Source organism: Topomyia yanbarensis, chromosome 2 (assembly GCF_030247195.1).
Source record: "Topomyia yanbarensis strain Yona2022 chromosome 2, ASM3024719v1, whole genome shotgun sequence".
Lineage (NCBI taxonomy): Eukaryota > Metazoa > Arthropoda > Insecta > Diptera > Culicidae > Topomyia > Topomyia yanbarensis.
In genome coordinates this window covers 410375913-410401845 of record NC_080671.1, presented here as the reverse complement: position 1 = coordinate 410401845, position 25933 = coordinate 410375913, and the positions used below count along the sequence as shown (strand labels likewise).

The window sequence follows — 25933 nt, the reverse complement described above, 5'->3', positions numbered from 1 at the left end:
AAATTAAACTGATTCTGCTATCAATTCCATCAGATTGTGAATTGAAATTGATTGAATTATTTTATAATTCCAGCTTATCAAAGCATTTGCAAATTTTCAAACTTTTACCGGTGATTTACGGTCACAAATTCCACCGTGCTCGAAATTACCATTCCGAAAGCTGGTCGGAAAAACTTGCGAAACAAAAAAAAACGAAAACGAGATGACCCTTTTAAAACATGGAAATTATATTTCCGGCGTCAGAACGAGTCAGCTGTACCTACAGATTAATGCGGAGGAGAACCGAACAAAAAAAACCTCACTTCCTGATTAGAGTACCATGCGGGACCGGTTGCGGCTTCCTTCTGTGTGTGTGTGTGTGTGGCACACACTGGCGGTGGCTGACCTCCCACATACCGGATACGGCCAGGGTAGAATAAATTAATCCAATTTTAGGTCAGCGAGGATTACCGGGGGATAATTCGCACACCGGCCCGCTCTGCTGTAGTCATCGCAGTGTCAGTGTGTATGTGTGTGTGTGGATGTGCGCGCAGCTAGCAGAAGCAACGAGCCGTGAAAATTTTGGTAACCCCATTTTTCCTCGACTGCGGATTGCGGTGGGTGTGGTGTGTGCGTGTTTGCTGTGGTAATCCATCAGCCCGGAACTGCAGTTGACCGGCGGTAATTGGGGCTCGGCTCGTTGGAATACATTATTGGATTTAATGATAACAGCTTGTTCCATAATTATCACAATTTAAATATTCTTGCAATATATTGCATAATTTGCGATGCTTTCCAATGACCAGGAGAAGTTTCTCGGCTCGAATTGAATTGATCGAGATTAAACAATTCTTGAAACACAATAGTCGCGCTTAAATCCAAATAAGAAAAAAAAACAATTGAACAAAATTTTACAATTATTACGCTTTCGAAACTTTTAAAGTCCGTGCTTCATTCCACCGCGAGTGCTATTTCAATTTGTCAACTGGATAAGTGCTATTTTCAAAATGTTACTCCACTACAGCGGAAACGTGGAAAAGTACTGCACAGCACAGCGACCGGCGGGTTGGGAAATGGAATCAATTTGTGGGTCCGAGTATTTTCATCCATATCGGTAACTAAAGCTCATTTCGTCGAGTGCAGCTTTTTGTTCTGTATTGCACAGCTGGTTCTGACTGACCTGACGACGATGCCGGAAGCTAATGTATTTCGATTGCTTTTGCTCAGAATATTTCCGGTCTCAACAAATAACGTCACAAACTGGAGCCGGACTTGTTTTGACAGCAGGTGGTTGTGAGAACGGGGACATAATGCCTTGGATAGGAGCGACAAATCGGATTTCTATTCAATTTTCAAATTGCGTTCGTCTTCAGTTGGATGATAGATCTAACTAGTACGTGCTTAAGTTATGGTGTTTACGAGCTAATTCCTAAAACAGTTGATTTCTCCAATTGGTTCTGTTCTAAAGAGACTTTACGATTATATTCAAATTATTAACACGATCACGATGACAATGTTGGATCATTTCTCATACATTCCAACAATATTACTACAATTAACTCACAAAACAAAACTTGTAGCGTCCGGATTCTCATTAAATATAGCTTCAAGTGCAGGGACCATGTCTCGATTCAATTCCAATTTTTCGTTGTCAGCACATCGCTGGGACACAACAGAGCTATCCAAAATTGCAAACATTCCTCCCACATCTTTACAAGAAATCCAATTCCTTCAGCACACCCACCTTGAATAGAGAAAAAAATTAAGCGCTTCAGTATCCAAGAATTCCATTGCAATATGAAATCCAAAAATGAATGTGTATCCGATACATTCTGAAGCACTGGGCGTAGATCATAAAAATTGTAAACCAATCTCTGCGGTAAAATTTCGCATAAATTGTGCGTTCAAAATATTGCTCCAGAACGGACGTCAATTTTGTTTCTGATGATCTCCCACGACCAACAAGGCATATTCTAAGAACCTGTTTTAATCCACCTAGTGGTGCAATTGTGCATTTCTTATTTGTCCAAACTACGATTCCATAACTGGTTATGTTAAGTACGGTTCTAGGTCATTTAGCCGAAAGCTGCTTGGCCGAACGCCGTTTGGCCGAAATACATTTGGCCAAAAGGGCCATCCGGCCGAATGCTGTTTGGCCGAATGCTATTTGGCCGAAAGGGTCACTTGGCCGAAAGGGTCATTTGGCCGAATGGGTCATCTGGCCGAATGGGTCATCTAGCCGAATGGGTCACCTGGCCGAATGGGTCATCTGGCCGAATGGGTCATTTGGCCGAATACCATTTGGCCGATGGCTTTTATATAGTCTGAGGCGATGGCTTTTATATAGTCTTCGATGGCATACTTTTCATAATTATTTACTACCTTTAGAAGTCTGGCATCCCTGCGCTGATATTCCTTCTTTTTACTAGTTCCCCCTCCTGCCAAATATACATCTACTCGAGCTGCTGAATAGCATTTGCTCTAGTTGTATTTCTGCCATCATTCTGATGGGATTTACATGTTTTTCTCCTACTATCTTTGACCATCGGCTATGCCAACCTTCGATTTGGTTGGTTGTCCTGGGCAACCCGATTTTTACATTTTCGAAGACCGACCATAAAGATGGAGGATACAGCGGTTTGCAGCGTTCGGATTTATTGCTCGCTTTTACTCGGCCAAGTACGTAAACTTCTTAAAAATAATCCATCACCGGACGCATAGCCTCCGGAATGCGACTAGATACTATCTCCAAACCTCGGGGTGTATCACGAGCAGGAAGGAAAGCTAGGACTTGAATGGATTTATATGCTAGATAGAACTCACTGTTAGATGACCCAAATAGTGGTACCAATTTTTGTTTTTGTACACATTTCCATAAATTTTGTGATAAGTGAAAGAAGCATCCTGCTTGTTTGGCATCTGGGAATACATGGTGAAACGCATTAATGATCGCTTTTTCGAAATCGGTTAGAATGAGTACAGGAGCTAGATCCGTTTCAAGAGTGTTCGCTGTACTTAACATTTCTTCGAGCACCCGTCGATATAAAATTTCCGTTTTTGTGGTCATTAAAGCGTAAAACATTGGAACCGTGTTGACATGATCCGGACCAATACTGACGTGAACAGTGAACAGCTGCCGAAACAATCCAGGCACAGTATCAATTGTGCCATCTGCAACCCAGTAGCGTGCAAGACCTAATCTCTGGATATCTTCATCTGACCCGAAAAGAAAAGCTACATTACCTTCACTTTCAATTTTGCCTCTATAGAATTGTGCACCCACTAGAGTAAGCTTATATTTGTCTGGAACAGTGAAATTGGTCAACGTATCAGGTGCAAGCTCGCTAGCTACCGGCCGAGATCGCTTTATAATTTTCATTTGCGCATTTTGCGAGAGTCGGTGCTGCACCTCCGGCGTAAAATTGGCTCCAATTTTCCTTGCAATCCTGGCAGGAGGCCCACTATCTTCCGCTGCTACTCGTTTCATCGTGATTCGCAACCTCAGCTCTTCGATTAAAGTTGGGTCAGGCTCATGGGGATGACTAATTTGGCCTTGAGTTACAACAATGTGACCTTCACCGGTGTGCTTGGTTATTATTCTTGCTGAGCAGTTCTTGGTGGGATTGGAAGTGTGATTTCTTCGCTTACATTCCCAATAGTGCAGCTCTTCAACCTAGAGTTGTAATTTTTTTAGTATTCGGAATTGCATGAGAAATTAAACAATTCAAATTTACACGTTTGTTCCTAACATACAAGTATCTATTAACCAACAGAACGTCTCCACCCCGGGAGCTCTTTAATAGTTCACAAGCACGATTTTCGTCCTCCATCGTCTAGCGAAATCTTCCGTTCGCTATTCAGACCGAACAAATAATTTTTACCACTTTGCAAACAATGTTTCGTTATTCCATGGCAACCTTAAATGGTTGCTAATGAAAACGGTTGCGTTGATGATTGCGTAGTGACGTTAGGTAACGTGGTATTTTTTCACAAAACAAACAATATTTGAAGATTTAATCATAGCAATCTTTGACAATATATTTCAAGCACTTACAACACGTTTGTTTATTATTAGCACAGTAATGAAATTGTCTACTGTTGTTCTACGAAAACCTGTGTTAACATTCATTAAAAAATCATGAAAAACCAATTAGAAAAAATGTCACGTATTTACTGAAACGCTGAAAACTCAAACGATATCCTTTTTACAGTTCATGATGTGATTGGACCGGTATACCGGAAAATTATCATGTCGCGATCGCTGAACTACAGTGAAAGGTTAAAATAACGACATTTTTTTGGGTTAATGGATTCAGGAATAGTGAAAGCTGGATTGCCTTCTTTGTAAGAACTAAGGGTACATTTTATACAAAAAAATCACGGGAGATACATGAATTGGCAATGTACTATACAAATGACGATGTCCAGAAAAAATATTTCTCGTACTGCGTGCTGCTGAAAAAATATGTATATTTAACCGGTGAGTTACGCTGTGTAAGACAATAAAATATAGGTTTGCATCTATCTGGTGTGTTTATTATCGACTAGAAAAGGAAAACATTGTAGTAAGTTCATGTAGCAAGAACAGCTCATGTTAAAAAGAAGGAAGATAACACGATTTTTTAGATGAACTTCACAAATAATACAAGACAAATAAATCAAGTACGATGTCAATTAGTGTGATTTTTCCCACTAGAATTATGAGGTCAAACAATCTCGTTGTCATTCGATCATGTTTTATTCAACTAAACACTCGTATGGGCTAAATGGCGTTCAGCCGAATTGTATTCGGACAAAAGATATTCGGCCAATCGACATTCGGCCAATTGGCATTCGCCCAATTGGCATTAGGCCAATCGTTATTTAGTCATTCGGCCAATCGGCATTCGGCCAATCGGCATTCGGCCAAATGGCATTCGGCCAATTGACCCGTTCGGCCATTTGACATTCGGCCAATTGACCCGTTCGGCCATTTGACATTCGACCAAATGACCTCTTCGGCCAATTAACCTCTTCGGCCAAGTGGCCTTCGGCCAAATGACATTCGGCCAACCAGCATTCGGCCAAATGGCATTCGGCCAAATGACCGGACACCGTTCAGTACAATGGTAGAAATGTATATTACATATTCAGTACGATTTGCACATAGTACATACACTGATAATATAACTTCGTAAATATAATGAAATCGATCATGCAATGCACGAATTCATTCGTTGTTTTCTGCAACGAAGTACTTTCATGCATTGTAACTAGTAGGTTTCGTTCATTTCATGAAAAAGAATGGCCGCTTGGTGAACGAAGGCTTTCGTAAATTTTATACGTTTAATGTACACTGCACGAATGTAATCGTTGATAACGACACTAATTTTCGTAAATGAAACGAAATGTTTCGTTTATTTTAATAAACGTTTGTGTATAATACGAACGATTTCATTACTCACACGAATTTATTTCGTTCATCTTAGAAAAGTTTTCGTATTCATTATTTTTGCAATCGATATTTTAGGATCGATGTTTGACGGTAACGATTTTTTTAACTAACTAAAAGAATTGATCCAACAAAATCGATTTTATTTCAACCTGCTCACCTGTATTGAGGACTAGAAATATTGTGGTGTGATGAAATGGACGCTTGATGAACACAAGTTTTAGTAAATTTTACTTATCTAGTGTACATGGCACGAATGAAACGAAATGATTCGTTTGTTTCAATAAATGTTTGCGTATATTACGAACGACTTCGTTCGTCGCACGATTTCATTTCGTTTATTTTAGAAAAGTTTTCGTATTTGTTAGCCTCTTATTGTTTTCAGTCGATCTTTTGGGATCGATGTTTGACAACTTCGATTTTTTTTAATTTAAAAAGATCGATGTGGCCAAATCGATTTTACTGTGGTGTGAAGAAATGGCCGCTTGATGAACGAAAATTTTCATAAATTTTACTTATTTAGTGTACATTTCACGAATGTTGTCGTTGAAAGCGACATTATTTTTCGTGAATGAAACGAAATGTTTTGCTTATTTTAATAAACATTTGTGTATATTACGAACAATCTCGTTGGTTGCACAAATTCATTTCGTTCATCTAAGGGAAGGTTTCGTAATCATCTTTCATCGTTCATCTCTCATCTTTCTCGATTAGTTAAATTTTTTGAGGAGTAAAGTTAATAACGCTAAAAGTTAATTAAGTAGTTAATTTCTCCGGGTAAAATAGTGGCCCTGTAACTATAATCTTCATCTAACCGATAGCAGCGCAAAAAACCATACAGCATGGCTGTTAAAGCAATCACCGATGAAGCTCACTTCCAAACCGAACTAGCCGCAGCAGGAGGAAAATTGGTTGTTGTGGATTTAACCGCAGCTTGGTGTGGACCGTGCCAAAACATATCGCATTTGTTCGATCAGCTTCCGGCGAAATATCCAAAGGCTGTGTTTCTCAAGGTGGACGTCGACAGATGTACCGAAACGGCGCCGTCCCAGGGCATGTCGACCATGCCAATGTTTATTTTCTACCTAGCCAGAATAAAGATTGACAGGATGCATGGTGCAGACATTAATGGACTTGAAGCCAAAATACAGAAACATTACGTCGCCAGCTTGTATGAATCTGGAGAAGATTACGGTCATGCAATGTTGGACTTGAACACCTTCATCCAGAAGAACCAGTGCGAATGCATGAACGAATCGAACGACCACCCGATGGTGAATGCGCTCAGTTCCAGCGGTGGTTATCTGGTGTCCGATTGTGACGAACAGTTGATCATTTCGATTACCTTCAATCCTTCAATACCTGGTCAAAATCAGTGCCATCAAGTTCAAAGCACCGCCCTCTCACGGACCGAAAAAAGGTGAGAATCTTTATCAATCAACCAAGCACCATTGATTTCGATATGGCCGAATCGCAAGTTTCGGTGCAGGATCTAGTGCTGTGGCAGAAGGATCTTGTGTCGGGATCGCCGATTCCGTTGCATTTTGTTAAATTTCAGAACGTGCAGAATATGCAGCTGTTCGTGAAGGATAACCATTCTGGTGACGAGACGACCATTATCGATCATTTGGCCCTCATCGGGTCACCGATTGCAACGACTAAGATGGATGACTTCCAGCGGGTGGCTGGGAAGAAGGGTGAAAGCCACTAGATTGTTTGAGCCGCCAGGAGAAGGATGGTTAGAAGGCGGTGGATAGGTGCGGTGACGAATATGTTTGAATATGTTATTTAAAACGTTAAAGATAGTGATGCGCGTTAACTTGTTCTTTTTTATAAATTGTTCAATAAAATAATGAGCAGGAAAAAATGGCATATTATTTTGATATTGCTCCGGTAGAAAAAAACTCAATCTTATTCATACAAAACCAACGAGCAGTTCGCGATGGCTCAGCTGAATCCGTACAGCTCCCGATTCTGGATCAACTGGAAACAAAAGAGGTTCAGGAAATCTTCCTGAAACCGGCGGGCACGGATACGGCTACTAAATAGTCAGACTGAGACCGTCATGATGAATTGTTGACGTATTCTACCCCTATTGAAGCTTTTTTGACGTTGACGGTTTGACGAATAGTACTCGTAAATATTACAAAGATATTCGTATATAGCAGCGAACAATTCGTTTGCCGAATGAAGCTGTTTCGTAACAAGCCAACAGAAGTCGTTTCGTGGTATTCACGAAAAATTCGTAATAAAAAATAAAAATGTTTCAATAGAACTACGAATGATTCATCATATGTGCGAAAAAAACTCGTATATTTTATGAAAATTGTCTGTACGAAGCAAATTCCTGGCGATTTACGAATATATTCTATCAGTGTACAATGGATCGACTGCCACGATTTTGAGATACTATGTGTCGACACTGAAACATCGCTTGAAACCAACGGCGGAATCCTTTTTGCATTCATCGCGGTATCGGTTTGACTAGGAGTTTTCTCTATGACCACACTTCACAACCCGTAACTCCGCAACAGTAGGCCGTACCGGAATAAAATTTAATAACTGGTTTTGGGGACGCAACACCGTTCATTTGAGGCTAAATTTGATCCAATCGATCAAGTTATCACTGAGAAATCGATGCAACTGTTATTTTGAATTTGGGTACTCCCGCCGGAGCTTCCGGAACCGTCGATGGTGGCCAATGTGACCAATGAGACTTTGAATGACTGGTAATGACCTATAAATTCAAATCCAAGCAGTTGCGGACACATTTTGGAAAACCGGAAGTCGGATCAGAAAGAAAGACAATAGCAGCGAGTGGTAACCTTGTGAACCTTTCATTTGAGACCACGTTTGTAAAAATCGGTAAATTATTCGCTGAGAAATAGGTATGACATTAACTTAGGGACTTGGCAAGTTCCCTGGGGGCATCAAAAACCGTCGTAGGTGGCCAATGTGGTCAAAGCGACTTCAATGGGTCATTAATTATCAAAAAACGTAAATCCAAGTAATGTTGCACACATTTCAATATGTATTGCATCATTTGGACATCATGGTGGCACCAGGTTATATGAGAATTTGCTGTGTGATCGTACTTTTTAACCCGTATCTTCGGAACCGGAAGTCGGCTCGATAAATATAAATCAATAGCGACCGATGGGAAGGTTGTACCATTCATTTGAAACTAAGTTTGTGCGAATCGGTCCAGCCATTTCTGAGAAAAATAGGTGAGATTATTTGACACATACATATACACACACATACAGACTTTTCCGATCTCGACGAACTGAGTCGAATGGTATAAGAGATTTGGCCCTGCGAGCCTCGGTTCGAAAGTCGAAGTTCCTACTGATTGCATAACCTTTCTAGATGAGAAAGGCAAAAATTGGTAAAAAAGTTTGATCATTTTTGGAAAAACAAAATATGCAAAGTGGCTTTTTTGACAAAATCTTCATGTACAGAAGGTTTCATTAAATTTGAGAGGGTGCTGCCAACCTTTTTTCGAGTTGGCGCGAAATTCGTCATATGCCTTTTTACGACTTAACATAACTTTTAGCATGAAACAACGGACACGAATTGGAACTTGGACTGTATTAACCCTAGTCCAGCAGGGTAAATTGGCACAACTTGCCAATTAGGCATGCCGCATGAAGCTTGAGATCCTAGGACTGAGCGAAGTCCGTTGGCCGAATTTCGAGAACACAGATTGCCGTCGGGTCACATTCTGCTATACTCTGGTCTACGAGGTGAACGCGCTCCTCGTCACCGTGGAGTTGGCTTCCTGCTCAGCGCGCACGCCTACACTGCGCTAATGAAGTGGGAGCCTATCAATGAGAGAATAATCGTTGCCAGATTCAGAACACGGGTTCGAAATCTTACCATGTTACGCGCCAGCTGATGCGGCCGAAATGCATGAAAAGGAGACATGGGACGTCGTGGCCTCGGAGAAATGAGCAAAAACGGAGAGCTGCTAGCAGAGTTTTGTGGCAACAAAAACATGGTGATCGGGGGATCGCTCTTCCCCCATCGGCCAGTACACAAAGTGACATGGGTTTCCCGTGATGGCTTCACGGAGAATCAAATCGACCACATCTGCGTCAGCCGAAAATGGAGAAGGAGCTTCCTTGATGTGCGTGACAAGCGTAGCGCCGATATAGCGTCCGACCACCATCTCCTAATCGGCGAGATCCGGCTGCGTATTGCAAGGATTCAGCGACAGGAGGAGAAGATCGGGCGTCGGTTTAACACACGTCGTCTGGAAGATGCTGCGGTAAGAAGGGTCTTCGTCGAGAAGCTGGAGAACCATGTTGCAGATATTCCGGAAGGTGGAAGCGTAGAAGATCAATGCACCGCCATCACGAACGCCTTCATCGCCACCGGCGAGAATAATTTGGGTGAGCTACGTACCCAGAGAAAACAGTGGATCTCAGATGACACCTGGAAGAAGATAGAGGAACGAAGGGACGCCAAAACCGCGATTGAGCGAGCTAAAACACGAGGAGCCAAAGCCGCAGTTCGTCAGCGCTATTCGGCTCTAGAGAAGGAAGTGAAACGCTCATGTAGACGGGACAAAAGAGCGTGGGCAGACTCCGACGAAGGTGAGAAAGCCGCAAACACTGGTGACATCCGTCTCCTCTACGATATCTCGCGCCGCCTTAGTGGGACAAAGATTAATGCTACGATGCCCGTGAAAGACACGTCTGGACAGTTGTTAACCGACCGGGCAGACTAGCTGAAACGCTGGTTCGAACACTTTGAAAACCTTTTTCAAGTGTCGGCCACGCTACCAACAACTCGGCATGATCCGCCAAGGGTTCGACGTATTACCCCTGTCAACACCGAAGCTTCATCATTGCAAGAGATAGAAGCAGCCATCCGGAGCATGAAATCGAACAGAGCCCCAGGGGTTGATCGCATATCAGCAGAGATGCTCAAAGCTAAACCCGTAGTATCTGCACAACTGTTGCATCAATTATTCTACAATATCTGGGACACCGCGACTTTTCCGGCCGACTGGATGCAAGGCGTCTTAGTGAAGGTACCCAAAAAGGGTGACCTGACTGTATGCGATAATTGGCGGGGCATCATGGTACTGTGTATAGTTCTCAAAGTTCTCTGCAAAGTGATCCTGAACCGGATACAGGAGAAGATTGACGCAACTCTCCGACGGCAGCAGGCAGGATTCCGTGCCGGACGATCCTGTGCGGACCATATTTTCGCGCTTCGCATCATCCTGGAGCAAGTCAATGAATTCCAAGAGTCTCTCTACTTAGTGTTCATCGACTTCGAAAAAGCTTTCGACCGTCTCAATCACGACAATATGTGGGGAGCTCTGAGATGCAAGGGAGTCCCTGAGAAAATGATCGGTCGAATTGAAGCGCAGTACGAGCCATTTTCGTGCAGAATATTGCACGACGGTGTCTTGTCTGACCCCATCCGGGTCGTGGCTGGAGTTAGATAAGGATGTATTCTATCACCGCCAATGTTCCTCATCGTAATCGACGAGATCCTGATAGGAGCGATTGACCGTGAACCAAATCGTGGGTTGCTGTGGCAATTTATTACTATGGAGCATCTGAATGACTTCGAATTGACTGATGACGTTGCTCTCCTAGCACAACGGCGCTCTGACATGCAGAGTAAGCTTGATGATCTTGCCGATCGCTCCTCAGCGGTAAGTCTCACAATCAAAGTCAACAAGGCCAAATCGTTGGATATAAACACGGTCAACCCGTCCAGCTTTACGGTAGCTGGGCAAGCAGTGGAGAATGTCGAAAGCTTTCAATATGTTGGTAGCCAAATAGCGTCTGATGGAGGCACCAAGATCGTCATAGGAGCACGGATATAGAAGGCGAGGGCTGCTTTTGCAAGTTGAAGAAGTATCTGGAAAAACAATCAGATTAGTCGACGCACCGAAACCCGAATATTCAACTCGAACGTGAAATCTGTACTACTATTTGCCAGTGAAACCTGGTGCGTTCCAGTGGAGAACACGCAACGGCTGCAGGTTTTCATCAATAGATGCCTGCGATACACAAAATTCGTGCATGGTGGCCTCACAACTGGATCTCTAATGCTGAGCTCCATCGTCGATGTCATCAGAAGCCGATAGCGACAGAAATTCGGGAACGAAAGTGGAGGTGGGTCGGCCATACTCTGCGCAGGGGCGGAAACGAAATCTGCAAGCAAGCGTTAGACTGGAACCCAGCAGAACATCGCAGTAGAGGCAGACCCAGAGGCTCATGGCGGCGCAGCCTCAACAAGGAAATAAAAGAAGTCGACGAAAGTTTGACCTGGCAGCAGATCAAGGCGATGGCGGGCAATCGCCCAGGATGGCGATCTTTCATAACGGCCCTTTGCACCACCAGGGTGCGCAGGAATAAAAGTAAGCAAGTTTTCTTACCACCAAAATAGAAATTTACAATGTATTTTGCATTGCATGTAAGACGTCAAAGTCTTGCAAGAAACTAACTCTACATTCAACTAAACATCGAGCGAAGTGGATAGGCGTAGGGCGTTTCTTGAACAGACTTATCTGCGAGGGAGTGTAAAGTAGACGCAAAAATGGACAGTAAATGCATTTTTTCAAATTCGATGCAAATTTGATATACATTTCAAGAGTGATCTGCCCCTAACAGCAGGGACTATTATAGCAGGGATAGCAGGGACAGCTAACCATCACCAGATAGCGCTTTAGGTGTCACGGGAAGTTCTTTAGCAAATCAAATGAATGTGGTCTCTGGTATATATTTCCTATATGATATTATGCAAATAGTTAAGCAGTAAACGTAAATGCGACCGGGTTATTAGCGGAAGATAAAGCAAACAAAGAAACACTCTCTTATGCACATAGGACCACTCCAAAAGGTTTGCGGTATTTAATATTTCAACGAATGTGTCAGTGAAAATATGCATTCCCCGCAAACAAATGACCTGATGTCTTCTCCACGAAAACACTGCGCACGACCACCACTGCGCAACAGATAAAACTACACGAGAACTTTTTGCACAAATATGAACACTGCGATTAACCGAGATATGGTTCGTTACACACTTGGCTTTTTTTGCACCACTGAGTTACACTGTTTATCAACCTGTATGATTTTGTTGAAAGCTCAGCACCGGGCGGGATATCAGTTCGTCGTTTTTTCCCCGCTGCAAATTTTGCAGAACCACTAACAGCGAAAACAAATACAGTATGTGTATGGGTATGATTTTAACCCGTTAGCTCCAGGATTGTCTGCGTTTGCTAAGAATCGTTTCACAGCAACTGACCAAACAACGCGTTCGCTTGCTTCAAGCGTGTGCTTTCAATGCAAGCTTTATGTTTTGTTGGTCAGTGTGGAAGCGTGGTCGCCTCACTCTCAAACAGCAGCTAATATGCTAGTGGACGACGAAAAACGACGTCGACAGGCGACAGGGAGCGCAAGTCTTTATTTAACTTTTACACCTAGTGACAACGAAAAATAAACGGGGAAATCCTGGAAAAAGAGGTCAACTCAGGGATGGACTTTGTGTGGCCATGCGAGCGGGATTTGATTGCTTTTTTTTGCGGTACTCCGGTGGTACTCCGCATCTATTTTGATTTCACTCAACCGAATGATTCATGCTTTCCAAACTCGACGATGAGAAAGGGTAAATTGTCCGTTCTTAAACCGAGCTAGAAGAGTAAAATTTCTCCTGGACGCCCAAACCCAATCGCACTGCGAAACAGCTTGCATGATTTTAGTTCACCGAGGGAGATTTTTCTTCGCGTGTAGTTCGCACAGATGCGTTCGGATGAAATGGTAATTTATTGCTCGGAACACGAAACGAGTAAAACGTTTTATCTTAATTTTCCTTTAAACGAACCATGTTTCCCACTCCAGTTTCACTTAGGTAAGTAGGGTATCTAGCTGTATATGCCAATTAGGTCATCAATCACAGAATTCGACTAGCATAACGGTTGTATTGAGTGCAATTCGGTAAAAGGGGCTTCGAAAGTTTTGCTCATGGGATTTCCTATTAAAGTCCAAACAAATTTACCTTCTTTTATTAGACGATACAAATACAAAGCAGAAGGACCTACATCATGTGTTGGATAGATGATTGATAAGCATTGACGGCGTCTCGAAATGTTTGATGGTCGAAGGCTTCAGCAGTAAAAAGTTCAATTTCTTAACAAAATGTACACACTTTCTATTGATTTTTGTTTTCTAGGTTTATTATAAATCAACATTGGAATTCCGGAATTTGTTAGGTTTTGAAAATGGCACAATTAAATTAAGCTCACTTTGATACCTAGGCCATCGGCCTGAGACTATTTACATATGGTACGAATTCTTGATTTTTTTCGAGAATTTCATGTTAGATTAAAATTAAGAAAACTGTTCAAAGCAATTTAAACATCCGATAATTTACTAAATTTATTCAAACTGCATGTTCCACGAAATGTTTACAATTTCTTTCATTTAACATAGCTTGATGAGTTAGCTTTACAAAGTCGTTCGTTCTCTTCTATTTTTTAAGTGTGAATAAGAAACAAGAATAATGTTAGACTAATGCGAAGTGGTGATGGTGTTAACATGTTTTCTCAAACATCAATCTCAGATTGATCGAATCGGCAATAGAATTATGTGCTACGTCCGCGTATCAGTGAGGATTCACACGATCATTTCGATTTTTTGTACCCGTTTTGGCTTTTTGTACTCATCAACGACGTTGTCTCTTGCCACGTTTCATTGGCCAGATAAATATATTCGGCTGTTGCATGTCTCCTGGCCATAGAAATTTTGAGGACAAATAACTTGCGAGCCAGAGGTTTGAAAGAAAAATAATGCGACATATTTGAGTAGGTCGATGATTTTTTTTAATCTGGTCGTCAAATCAGTCTGTCAGATACTGATGAGACGAAATTGAAACGCAAATCCAAGACTTGTGTTTGCCGAAAATAGCCAACAAAATCGATACAGTACACACTTTGTAACCCGCCAGGGTAATAATTTAGCACTGGGTGGAAATTTGCCTATTTTGACTATACACTTGGTAGAGTGTATTTGTTTACATAAAATTAAGCTCACCGCTGTTTGGTACCGTTCACGTTAAAGTTGTAAATTTTTGTTCATTTTCGCGTTTGTGAACGGTTATGTGCGTACAGATAGGTGTAGAAAATTTTATTTAACATTTGTGTATTAATAACATATGGCTTAGGTAGGCTACCGCTTTCCTCTTGCGAAAATACGTGTGCACTGGCTATGCTGCTCATCGTTGACAGCTATGCGACAAGGCGGTTGGCGGTTTGTTATAGTTGAGTGCGGAAGGCGGCCACGGTGAAAAAACGTTGAGAAAGCGACGAACCACGGTAGTGATCAGACGTCCAGAAGATTATTGTTTTTTTGGGACAGTTTCCCGCCACCGTAACGAAATGTTTAGTGCGCGTGTGCGACGGTAGATTCCCGTCGAAAGTGCCGGCCCGTGGTTCGGGCGCGTAAGTTTGTGGTGTTGGGTCGCCGGAGAATGGAAGCTAATTGCAAAGGAGCCACTCGCTTCCCCCGGCTAACTACAAAGGACCCAGTGATACCACGCCGCCCTCGCTGTGGAGAATCAGCCGAACGAGCATTGCTCTTCTCCACAGTTAATCGCAAAGGAGGGCGAAGCAGGTAGGACAACGGATCCACCTGAGGTAGTTTACTGCGGTATCTACCAGGGTTATTGACGGGGAGTGAGTGGACCCGACGATTAGTCGCTAGAGAGGTTCCAACAAAAGAGCCTTGCTCACCTCCCTAGCTAATCGAAAAGGACCGCTGCCGGAGCAGCCGACGGAAACAACCCAAATACGCGACCGTTGTTGTCCCGGCCGGAGGGAACCTGCCAGTAGCAGTAGCAGTTAAACGGACAGCGGAGGAGAGTGATAGTGGAAAATAAACACGGCAAAATTAACTTTATTCGTTGGTATTCCATTAGTTTGTTGTGTTACTAAAATCCGAAATTCTTTAGAACCTAGGCCGCCCTGATAAGAAGGGTCCGCCGGACAAATAAGAACCCGAGTAGTGGACTTACCGCTACTTACAACTTAAAAATATTTACATCTCGTAAGATGTAACATAAAAGCAGTGTCACAATTCACTTGAATTTACATTCAAGAACAAGTAAAACTTTGTGTCGCTCACAATTTTCCAGTTTCTTCAGCCGAGTTTTACATCAAATGAAGCACAATATTTTTTTTACATGTCAAAACATAAAAATGAATCTCATTCAGAGATGATTAACTGCAATATTTGGAGAAAAAAATCGTTCTACACATACCTTCAAATCTTAACCGTTACTAAGTTATTGAATTTTGTGTGTTAAAAATGCGTTAAAATAGCTCTAACTCAAAAAATATACTTTGTATTTCAAATATTTTGTTTCCATTGGATAGGTGAGAAAATTTCCCATTGAAAAATGTCCTCAAATGTTTCAGCTAATGAGGATAAATAACATTTTCACAGCAATTTATTTAAAATTTAACAATTTTCATCGATTTTTCGTTCATTTCGAGAAAATCCTAATAGTTAACATCACCATTTTAATAATTCAAATTTTTAGTCTTGAAGAGTTGTATAATTTGTTCTTTGACATGACACGCTTATCTTGTCTTGTTTTCATGTGTTTGGGTTATTGAACTTGGATATTTTTATCTCATATTCACTAATACTGCCTCTTATTGAAAAAGTATGGCACTTATTGTATCTTTTCTTAATTTTATTCGAAAGCCAGGAAAATTTTTCAGAGAAAAATGTATTAATACCTCTCAGTTAAGTGAATTTTTTATTCTTTTAGAAGTTAATTAGTTTAAAGTTAATGTTATTATTACCATTTTCGTTATTTTCTTAAGATAGTAATTAATAAACTTCACCATTATTATCATGGAATTAATGCATCTCAGCAAGTTCTACAATTCTCCTTTTGACTCCATTCAATTATGTTTTTTAGTTTCGAAGCAAAATCATTTTGATCTTCTCGTTTCATATACAAAAACAACGATTTCGTTCCCACTACATTTGTGATGAGGTCATGCTGTGTAAACTATTAAATTGCAGCGAAATGAAAAGCGATAGGGATAAAGTGTTAAATAAAAAGTTGTAGAGAATATTAAGGGGCACCAAATGAACAACAGTGACGATAAATTTAGTTGATTAATAATTTTTGAACTCCAAAAACGCAAATTTTGAGTTATTTTATTAGTAAAAAGTCATTTAGTACACTTAACTAAAAGATATCTGTACATACATCGAAAGGAAATTTTCTCAGCTTTCCAATGAAGCCCTGGTAATGGCGATATAAAGAATATTTTTTACATTAGTCTTTTAAGAACTTACAAGTCAATTACAGGAAAAGTTTAGAAGTGAAATTACAAGAAAACGAGAAGAGATAGGAATATCATGTTGAAGAACAAATTATAAATCGTCCTCAAACCCATCTTTTAGATAATAGACATTGCTATAATCATAATTCATTATTTTGAGAAAATTATCAAAAACCTCATCAAAAACATCAACTTTGAACTACTTTACAACTAAAAGGTAATTAAAACTAATTAACTGAAAAATATGAGAACACCATTCAATAGAAATTTTTTTCACCTTTCCAATGGAACTAAAAGATTTAAAATACGAGGTATACTTTTCGAGTTAGAGGTATTTTAAGATAAATAAGTTTTTTACACAAAAAGTTCAATAACTCTATAACGGTTGAGATTTGATGGTATGTGTAGAACGATTTTTTTCTCCAAATATGACAATCAATCGCCCCTCGAGAGATTCTTAATCATGAACCAAACACCCTGTATGATTAAGACCACTGCATTCGATACATTTGTATGCGCACTTTAGAAAAGTTACGATAATGACAAAATATAACTAGAAAGCTTGGTCTATACATGAAATGTATTGTCTATGTTGTCTAAAATTTGATTTTTCTTCACCGGTTCGGGTTTTTTACCACACACAATCGAAAAGTTTTTACAATTTTTCAAAGCTGATATTAGTTTTCGGTCACGGTTTTCTGTCTTCTTTCTTCAGATCTTCTCAAATAAGTTTAATCGGATTCGATTTCCTACTATAAATGAAATGACCTTATAACCAAGAAGGTTTGGTTCAATATGTAACATTCGATGTTGATTGGTTGTGCTTAAACTATACGTAAGAAATATATTTGATTTATTATTACTCTAAATGTACTAAGAAAATAAATATGTTACATTAAGTAGTATAGTCCAACGTCTACAGTTCGTGCAACCTCATAAGACTGCCCCTTGTAGTTTTTTTTATTAGGAAACCGATCCGTTCAAGTACACTATAATACATTTTTCTTCAATGATCTTTTTACTTTTTTGATTTCAGTTGAGCGGTTCGCCTTCGAGAGCGTTCACCACAAGCCCCTGCCAAAAACAAACTACCGGAGAGGACCCTACGACAACCTTGAATATTTTTTTAATTCAACATGTTTTTTCTATCTGCGATAGTACTGCCATCGATTCAGAATATTTTGGCTCAAATGGCACGTTCCCCGTATGCCATCGAACTGTTTTTCGCTTATAAAAAAAGTACATAAAACCCTTCAAAAAATTACGAACTAAACTCACTTTGTCGCCACAACTTTGTATATAACCCCTTAATTACGTCTTCTCGGACATAAATCGTCTACCTATTCGATTATTTGCACCGTGCGCCATGCCTTGCATATTTGCACTAAATAAAAGCGAATGGGCCATTCTAGAAATAAGGCTCGGTGTGACAATTGCCCAAAGATTCACGTTAGGGAATTATCACGCCGTTGGAAGTGCTGAAAAGTGTGCCTATTATGACGAGAGTCCACATGGTACATTATCATGTTCCACGTCAAAACAGTGCACGAGGGATTCGAAGCGTTCCCTTAAAATTATTTGAGAAGTACCAAAAAACTATGCCACTCACCACGAAGATCATTACGCTCTTCTGGCTCAGGAATAGTGTAACCCGTACGATCCTCATGTGGGGACATCTTTTACTACTGACGAGTTTCGCACTAAATCGTATTCAGAGTTGGAAGCACCCTCTCAGATTTTAATGAAACTTTCTGTACCTGAAGACTTTGTCACAAAAAGCCTTTTTGCATGCTTTGTTTTTTTTTTCAAAAATGATCTAGACTGTCTTTTGAAAAGGGTCAAACTTTTTTTACCAATTTTTTAAAATGGCTTTAGTCTAAAAATGACAATTCCTACAAAATGTGTGGTGTATGATAGCAAGGTTCTGTATTACACACCATATGCAGGCCGCGATAGCGAACGATGCGATTAGCAACGTGTCACTTTCAGAGCTACCAACGTGAACTGATGGGCTGCGCGCGATTGCCAGTGCATCACTTGTCCGCATTCGTGTCTGAGTGCTTCAAGTGATAGAAGGTGTACATCTTGTGGTGGGCGATTCTCCGGATAGCAAGTGGCGGCTTCCACACAAAACAATGTTGTAGGAATGATTTTCACAAAATTAGTCAAATTTTTGAATAAAAATATTAAAAAAAAAAATCGTCATCAACCCCTACACTGAAAAAAATCGATTTTACAAATTTAAAGTCAATTTACAAAAAAACCATCTTTGATTTGAATGAAATTTTGTCCCAAGATAGGTAATTATGTTCCCTACCTACCGTCAAGTTGGGCACTTTCAAGAAAAAAAATTATTTCAAAGAACTTTTCCATGTTCAAACTGATTTTTTTCAGTTTATTTTTATCGAAAACTAAACCAATGAAAGACATAATCATCTCAGAATCCAATAAAACTCAATTTGTGAAAAGATATTGTCTAATTTGGCAACTAAGTATTTTTAATTAATCAAGAATCCCATTGAAAAGAGTTTATGTCCTTAAACAAATATGCCATTAATATTTCTTTATTTTCTTGTCTGGTTCTGTGGAAGGATAACGTGACAAACCAGTTAGCATACAAATTCTTGAGCCATTCGCGACCATCCACGGCACCTACACGCGCGATCTCGCAAGCATGATAACATCCCGGCGATCAGGTGAACGTCTCAGCACTTATACATTTTCAATCGCGGTCTCAAGCGTCAACCTAACAACTTCCGTGCTCGCACGATCATGAATTCCTTGGTATCAGCAGACTAGGTCCATGCCTTCAATTAAACCAAAGATTCTATCCTTGGTATCAGCAGACTAGGTCCATGCCTTCAATTAAACCAAATAAAAAAGAAAGCTCTCATATCCACTGGACAACATGGCGACATAACCGGGAACCTCAATGATATGGGGTAACTCACTCCCTGTCAGAATGTAAATTGTACGCCGTTAGCTAAATACGAAAATGACGGTCTGCATGACCATCCAAGAACGCACACGAATATGTGAATGACCGCACAGTTACAAAATCGAGTTTTGTACACGCGAAGTCACATACACGCGAACGCACGCGATAAACACGTTAACATACAAACGCTTAAACCTTTCGCGATCAACCACGCACACCTGCACCCGCGATCGCGCAAACATGAAAACACCCCGGCAATAAGATAAACGTTTGAGCACTTACGAGGTTTCAATTGCGGTCTCAAACGCAAACCTACAAACGTCCGTGTCCGCGCGATCATGAATCGGTCACGTCCGGAAATTATTTCCCTCCGTCCTAGCAACTTTGGTCCACATATTCAGTTGGATCAATAAAAATATAAAGCTCAAATCTACTAGACAACACGTTCTATGGCGACATAACTGGGAACTCTAGTGATATGAAAGAACTCACTTTCTTCTAAAATCTGAACCGTACACCAAAAATTAAGTATCAGTTTCACGGTTCGCGCGCTATCATCCAAGAACACACGCGAATATGCAAAAGGAAAACAATTATAAAATAAATTTTATACACGCGAAGCACAAACGCACACGATTAAACATGTCAGCGTACAAATGTTCGAGCCCTTCGCGATGATGCACGCGATCGCAAAATCTTATCGCCCGCACATATCTGAACGGTACAATGAATATCACAGAATCACCTTAAGTTTTTACATGTTATGATATGTAAAATTAAATATTGTAACTCGTTTGATGTAAAACTCAGACTGAATAACGTAGGAAAAGCTGAACAACTCACATTTTACTTGTAATTAAATGCAAGACGTAAAGTTTCAAGATTTGTTTTGCTGTGTGAGCGACGTTGCCTGTCTCATCTGCAATCCAGTTAGACAACTCTCGAAAAAAAGATTTTTAAACATTTCAGTTCCACAAAATACACCATTTTATTGAACCGAACAGTTCTTGAGTTATTCTCATTTTTTGTTTTAAAAAGGACTGCCTTGTATTCCCCCTAGGCTGAGGGGTTCGACGGTATTGCAAACATCATCAAGCATATTGCATGCATCAGTGCTAAAGAACCTCTGACAGACAATTGTTTTAAGATGGTTATTGCATTACGCCTCGATAGTAATGCATCGACGAGACTGAGAAAGCTTATGGGCCTTTTTTATGTGTGGTGTTTTTTTTTCATACTCCGCTCCAGCTCAAACAAACGATCACTGGTATGTGCGCGCTGGCGTCGCCAACTCGCGGGTCGATGTGAATTAATTTTTGCTCTGGGCCGTGTTTGCAACCATTATTCAACAGCTTTTGTCGGAGTTGTTGGACACGGCTCGCAGTGGTGGTCATTGTGTGTCGATTTATCGGTCGATTTCGTCTACGTGCTAATTATTTAAAAAATGTAAAAGTACATGCCCATTAGTATTAATTAATAATTGTGCTCTTTTTGAAAGTTTACATTCATGTTTGTTATTAATTTATAGTAAATTTGTTTTACTGATACTTGTTGCATATATCCGGTAACTAGCAGTGGGAAAATTGGATTCTGAGATGATTATGACTTTCATTGGTTTAGTTTTCGATAAACATACACTGAAAAAAAATCAGTTTGGACGAGGAAAAGTTTTTTTTTAAATTACTTTTTTCCTTCAAAGTGCCCAACTTGAATTTTTGACGGTAGAAAGGAAACATAATTACCTATCTAAGTTTTTTTCAGTGTAGGAGTCGATAAAGAATTTTTTCAATATTTTGATTTAAAAATTTGACTAATTTTGTGAAAATCACCTCTACAACATTTTTTTGCAGGTAACATTTTTAGACAACATTTTTTTAGACTACGGTCATTTGAAAAAAAAATGGTAATCAAAAGTTTGACACTTTTCAAAAGACAGTCTAGATCATTTTTGGAAAAAACGAAGTATGCAAAGTGGCTTTTTGTGACAATATTCTCATATACAGAAAGTTTCATTAAAATCTGAGAGGGTGCTGCCAACATGAAATTCGATAAGTTTTTTTGAATTAGAAATTTTTGATATTTTTGTAGTTTTTGGGAGAACCATGCAAAATAATCGAAAGCGGTTAATCTATGTAGTCAAAGGCAATCAAAAGAATTATTTCCAAAAATATTATACTTAAAATCCTCGTTTGATCTAATTTCATTGTAGTAATCCATCTACGAGATTAAATCATTCAATCAAATTTGGGCATTTTTGCATAAATCCCTTTTTAAAAATATATTATTGAACGTAAAAAAAAAATATTGAAGTCATTCACAAAATGGCATAAGTTGTGAACTATATCAAGAAAGCGTAGACATATCTTGTGATTTCGTGAACTATTTCACAAGCACGAATGATATACTAGGAATCATGACCCAGTTCACGAGGCATGAATCTATCCATCTATGAATAATATTCCGAGTTCCGTTAAATAATTGAAACAATTCACGAAAAAATATTAAGGCTCTTTAGATTTAGTGAACTAATTCACAACCACGAAAACCAGATCTTGATCAAACTGTAGTAAATCGTGGAGCTTTTTAACATCGTATAGTCGGATCCTTTTATTTTCAAATAGTTATGAACTACAAACTCGTCAAAATATTTACGCTTCCTTTGTTTTTTCTCTTTCAGGTAATTCAACTATACAGAACATGTAGAGGTATAAAAAGTTATGCATCAATGGAATTGTAAGTAGTGGCTAAATGAAATCATTCAACAAAGTTGTGCACATTTGTAAAACATCTTCAAATAACAAAATTTATTCGGAAAAGAACGACGTAGCAACGATTTGTTATTCTAGTTTGATGGACACAGCGTCCATTTTAAGTTTGTTTTTGCAACTGCACATGAACCAATATTTGCTTTTGGAAAAATTAAACCAACAGAACCGCTAACTGTTTTGACAGGCAGCTGCAGCACTTTTTGTTTGAATTTTAAATCACTGGCAGCGACAGTGGAACACTATCAATACTTCGACTCAAATTCACGTTAAAATTAAAAACTACCCCAACTTAAATGACGATTTATAGGTACCACCAGGAAAAAAAGTCATAAGCCTAACATAACATCAGCAAAATAGAGCCAGCTGCGAGTGGGAAACTTTTGTGACACGAGCTTTCTATCTTGCGCAAAAATTAAACTTAACCTCCAACCCCATTTTACTGTCACCCATCCTTGCCCTGGGATGTCATTCGCCAACTGCACTTTCCGGAAAGTTTTTTTTGTCCGCTTTTTTTTTACTTTCGAGTCATTCCCTTCCGGACAGGATCTAGATTGCACTCATCAGATTTCTCGCAGCGGCAGCTGCAGAACCACACTTTCCGAATAGCGAAACAAATGTTACGGACTGTAATCCGTTTTGCTTATGGCTTAGCTCACTTGACCGGAGCTGGCAATGCCCTGAAACCCCACCGCCCGTTATGCCCAATTGTGCAGTCCCTTTCTTCGAACGAGGGAGGAAGGAGAACAGAACGGAGCGTTCCGCTACAGCACAGAGTACTCAACTTTTCCGTCACTAGAATTAATCAAGACTCTCCCGGGGATTACGGGTCAGAGTGTCATTTTTCAGCTCGCGTACTGTGCGGACGAGCAGGGCTCGCTGGCTGGCCCGCGTTCGAACAATGGGACGGTGCATGGAATTTGAACTCACTGAGTTAGAGATAAGGAGCTTTGCGAAGGGATAATCCGGCATAACGATTAAAATTGTCCACTTTTAATCGCCCCGTCACCTGGGGGTTTAAAGTTTGAGTGCTGATAATTTGTCAAATTATTGAATAATAAATAAAGTGACCGTTTAGATGATAAATTTATGAAAAGCTTATCCTGTGAGGAGGAGAAATTTGAACTTAAATCAAACCGCAATCTGATTACTGAAACAAGTTTTATCATCATAAAATCAGATTTCTGATTCAGAATTCACATCACGCTCCCACAGTCCGCTTACTAGTCACGGAAGTAAGTGTATGGGAAGAAAAGTTTTGATTGTTGGCCATTATTTCCACCCTCCCTACGCAACAAGGCTCCATTGACTCATAACCGTTACTAATGCCTTTAGGAGATCCCCTTCTGGCATCCCCTGACCGTGCAAAGGAAGCGAGGTGTACATTTTTTACCATATTTTTTCCTGGCTTTCTGCATTCCTTAATCCGTGGGGCGTGTTTCGTCGTTTTGTTAGCATATTTTTATGGCTTGGGCCACGACTGTTGCCGACTGTTACTGATGTGTGTTGTGGTAATAGTTTTGAGGGATTCTGAGAGTAAGTTTTTAGTTGTAAATTGGAAACCACTCAGAAACTACTATGTCAGTCTCCAACATCCATACAAAACCAACCAGTTAAACCCTTCATGCCCATGTTGTTTATAAACAACAATGTTTTTAAACATTTATAACTTTTGATTGAGACATGAATTGCTCAAAAAAACAAGTAAAACTAATAAATATAACTTTTTAAGCATCAATAGTTGTAAGTACAATCCAACGAGGAAACGTCAGTAGCCAGTGTCAGTCACCTGAAGGAAAGTTCAGAAAGTCCGATATGATATCTACGGGCTTTTCTCCAAAAATTTCTCAGGTGGATTCATTGTTTTTTAATCTATAGCTGGATATTATTGTTGGAAGAGGATTTTTTCATCCCGCGGAATGCGCGTAAGTGTATCTGTTTACGGGTCCACCCAGCCCCCCCTTGTTCCCACTTCTGTAACAAAAGTGACACAAACGTCAATTGATAAACCATTTCGGAGCTACGATAATTCTACCACTGGAAAAATCTTGAGCGGATGGCGGCTTTATATAATATTGTACATATAACCCGTAGAATAACCCGTAGAATTGAAGTTATTGCCAGGGCCTTTTTTCATGAAAAGTAAAATTTTATTATATGGGTCATTCCACGTTAGATTTACAACCAAAATTTTAATACCTTCCAATAATTCTTTAGCTAAAAATAATTAACACGTATTTTTGTTTTGGCTAAATATGATAATTTTCTTCAAGTTATTAGTTTTTAAATTTTTGAAGTTTATGAAATTGAACATTTTTCAATCACTGATGATTACTCGGAACCGATTCGATATACGGAAAAAATATTTAATAAAAAAATTGCATTTTACAATTTACAAATTTTTTTTTTGTTATATTACCTATGAAATCTACAATTATTAGAGGCTAATTGATTTTTTTAAAGTTGAATGTTTTTTTAAATATTGAAATATCTCGTAAAATACTTCGAGTTCCATTCTGAAAATTTTCATAATCTTCTCAATATAATTATGTTATATTAATTGCTTTCGGGACGACTTAAAATTTGTTTTTGCTTATAACATTTGCAGAATGCGGATAATTCCACGTCAGATTTACAACTAAAATTTTAGTTCCCTCTGTTTTTGCATTCTTTAGTTAAAAATGATTGATGCGATTTTTTGCTTTGGCTAAATATAATATTTTTTTCAAATTATGAGTTTTTGAACATTATTAAATATTTTTATAAATTTTATAAATTTTACAAAATTGGACACTTTTCAATCACTAATAACTCAAAAACATATATATTTGTAGAAAAAAACCTTAAAAAATAAAAGTTGTGTTTTCGCGTGATCTCACCGATCTTGATTTTTCTAATATTTGTTTTTGTTATATAAATTATATATTCTGCAAATGTTTGAAGCAATTTTTTAGACGGTGCCAATTTTTTTTTAAATAATTTATAATTATTTAAAAAAAAATTGGCACCACCCTAAGTGGTCAAAAAACATACAAACTTGAAATCGACCTTCACGAATTTGAACCAAATTTGGAGGAATTGTTCATCTAGGGCTTATATATAAAAACCCAAATTTGTGTGTCAATTGAACCACCCCTCGGGTCATGAGAGCACCCCCCCGTTTTGACAAATTGCCAAAACCCTTGATTTTCTTTTGATCATATCTCCGGTTCTATTGATTCTAAAATCAAACCGCTAGATGGCTTTTGAAGAAAATTATTCAAGGAGTCTAGAAAAAATATAAATTTTTGGCGGCAGTGCTGCCAACTATGTGATTTTTTCAGTTAAATATTAAAAATTTATTTTTGACATATATTTTATTTTTGAAAATTCTAATGCCATCGTATTCCTCAGACATTTTTACATAAGAAAATCTTATAATCTCAATACAATTTGAGCGCATCCTGAGATACACCGTTTTGAAGGGAAAAATTCGCATTTTCTCATATAAAAAT

General features: G+C 39.3%; 1 protein-coding gene and 1 pseudogene across 4 annotated transcripts in view; both read left to right on the top strand.

Annotated features, from left to right (window-relative positions):
- Positions 1 to 25933, top strand: part of LOC131685064 (zwei Ig domain protein zig-8-like) — a 426388-nt gene that overhangs the window by 139601 nt on the left and 260854 nt on the right. The gene's annotated exons all lie outside the window — the stretch shown is intronic.
- On the top strand, positions 6163 to 7130 carry LOC131685066 (thioredoxin-like protein 1; annotated as a pseudogene).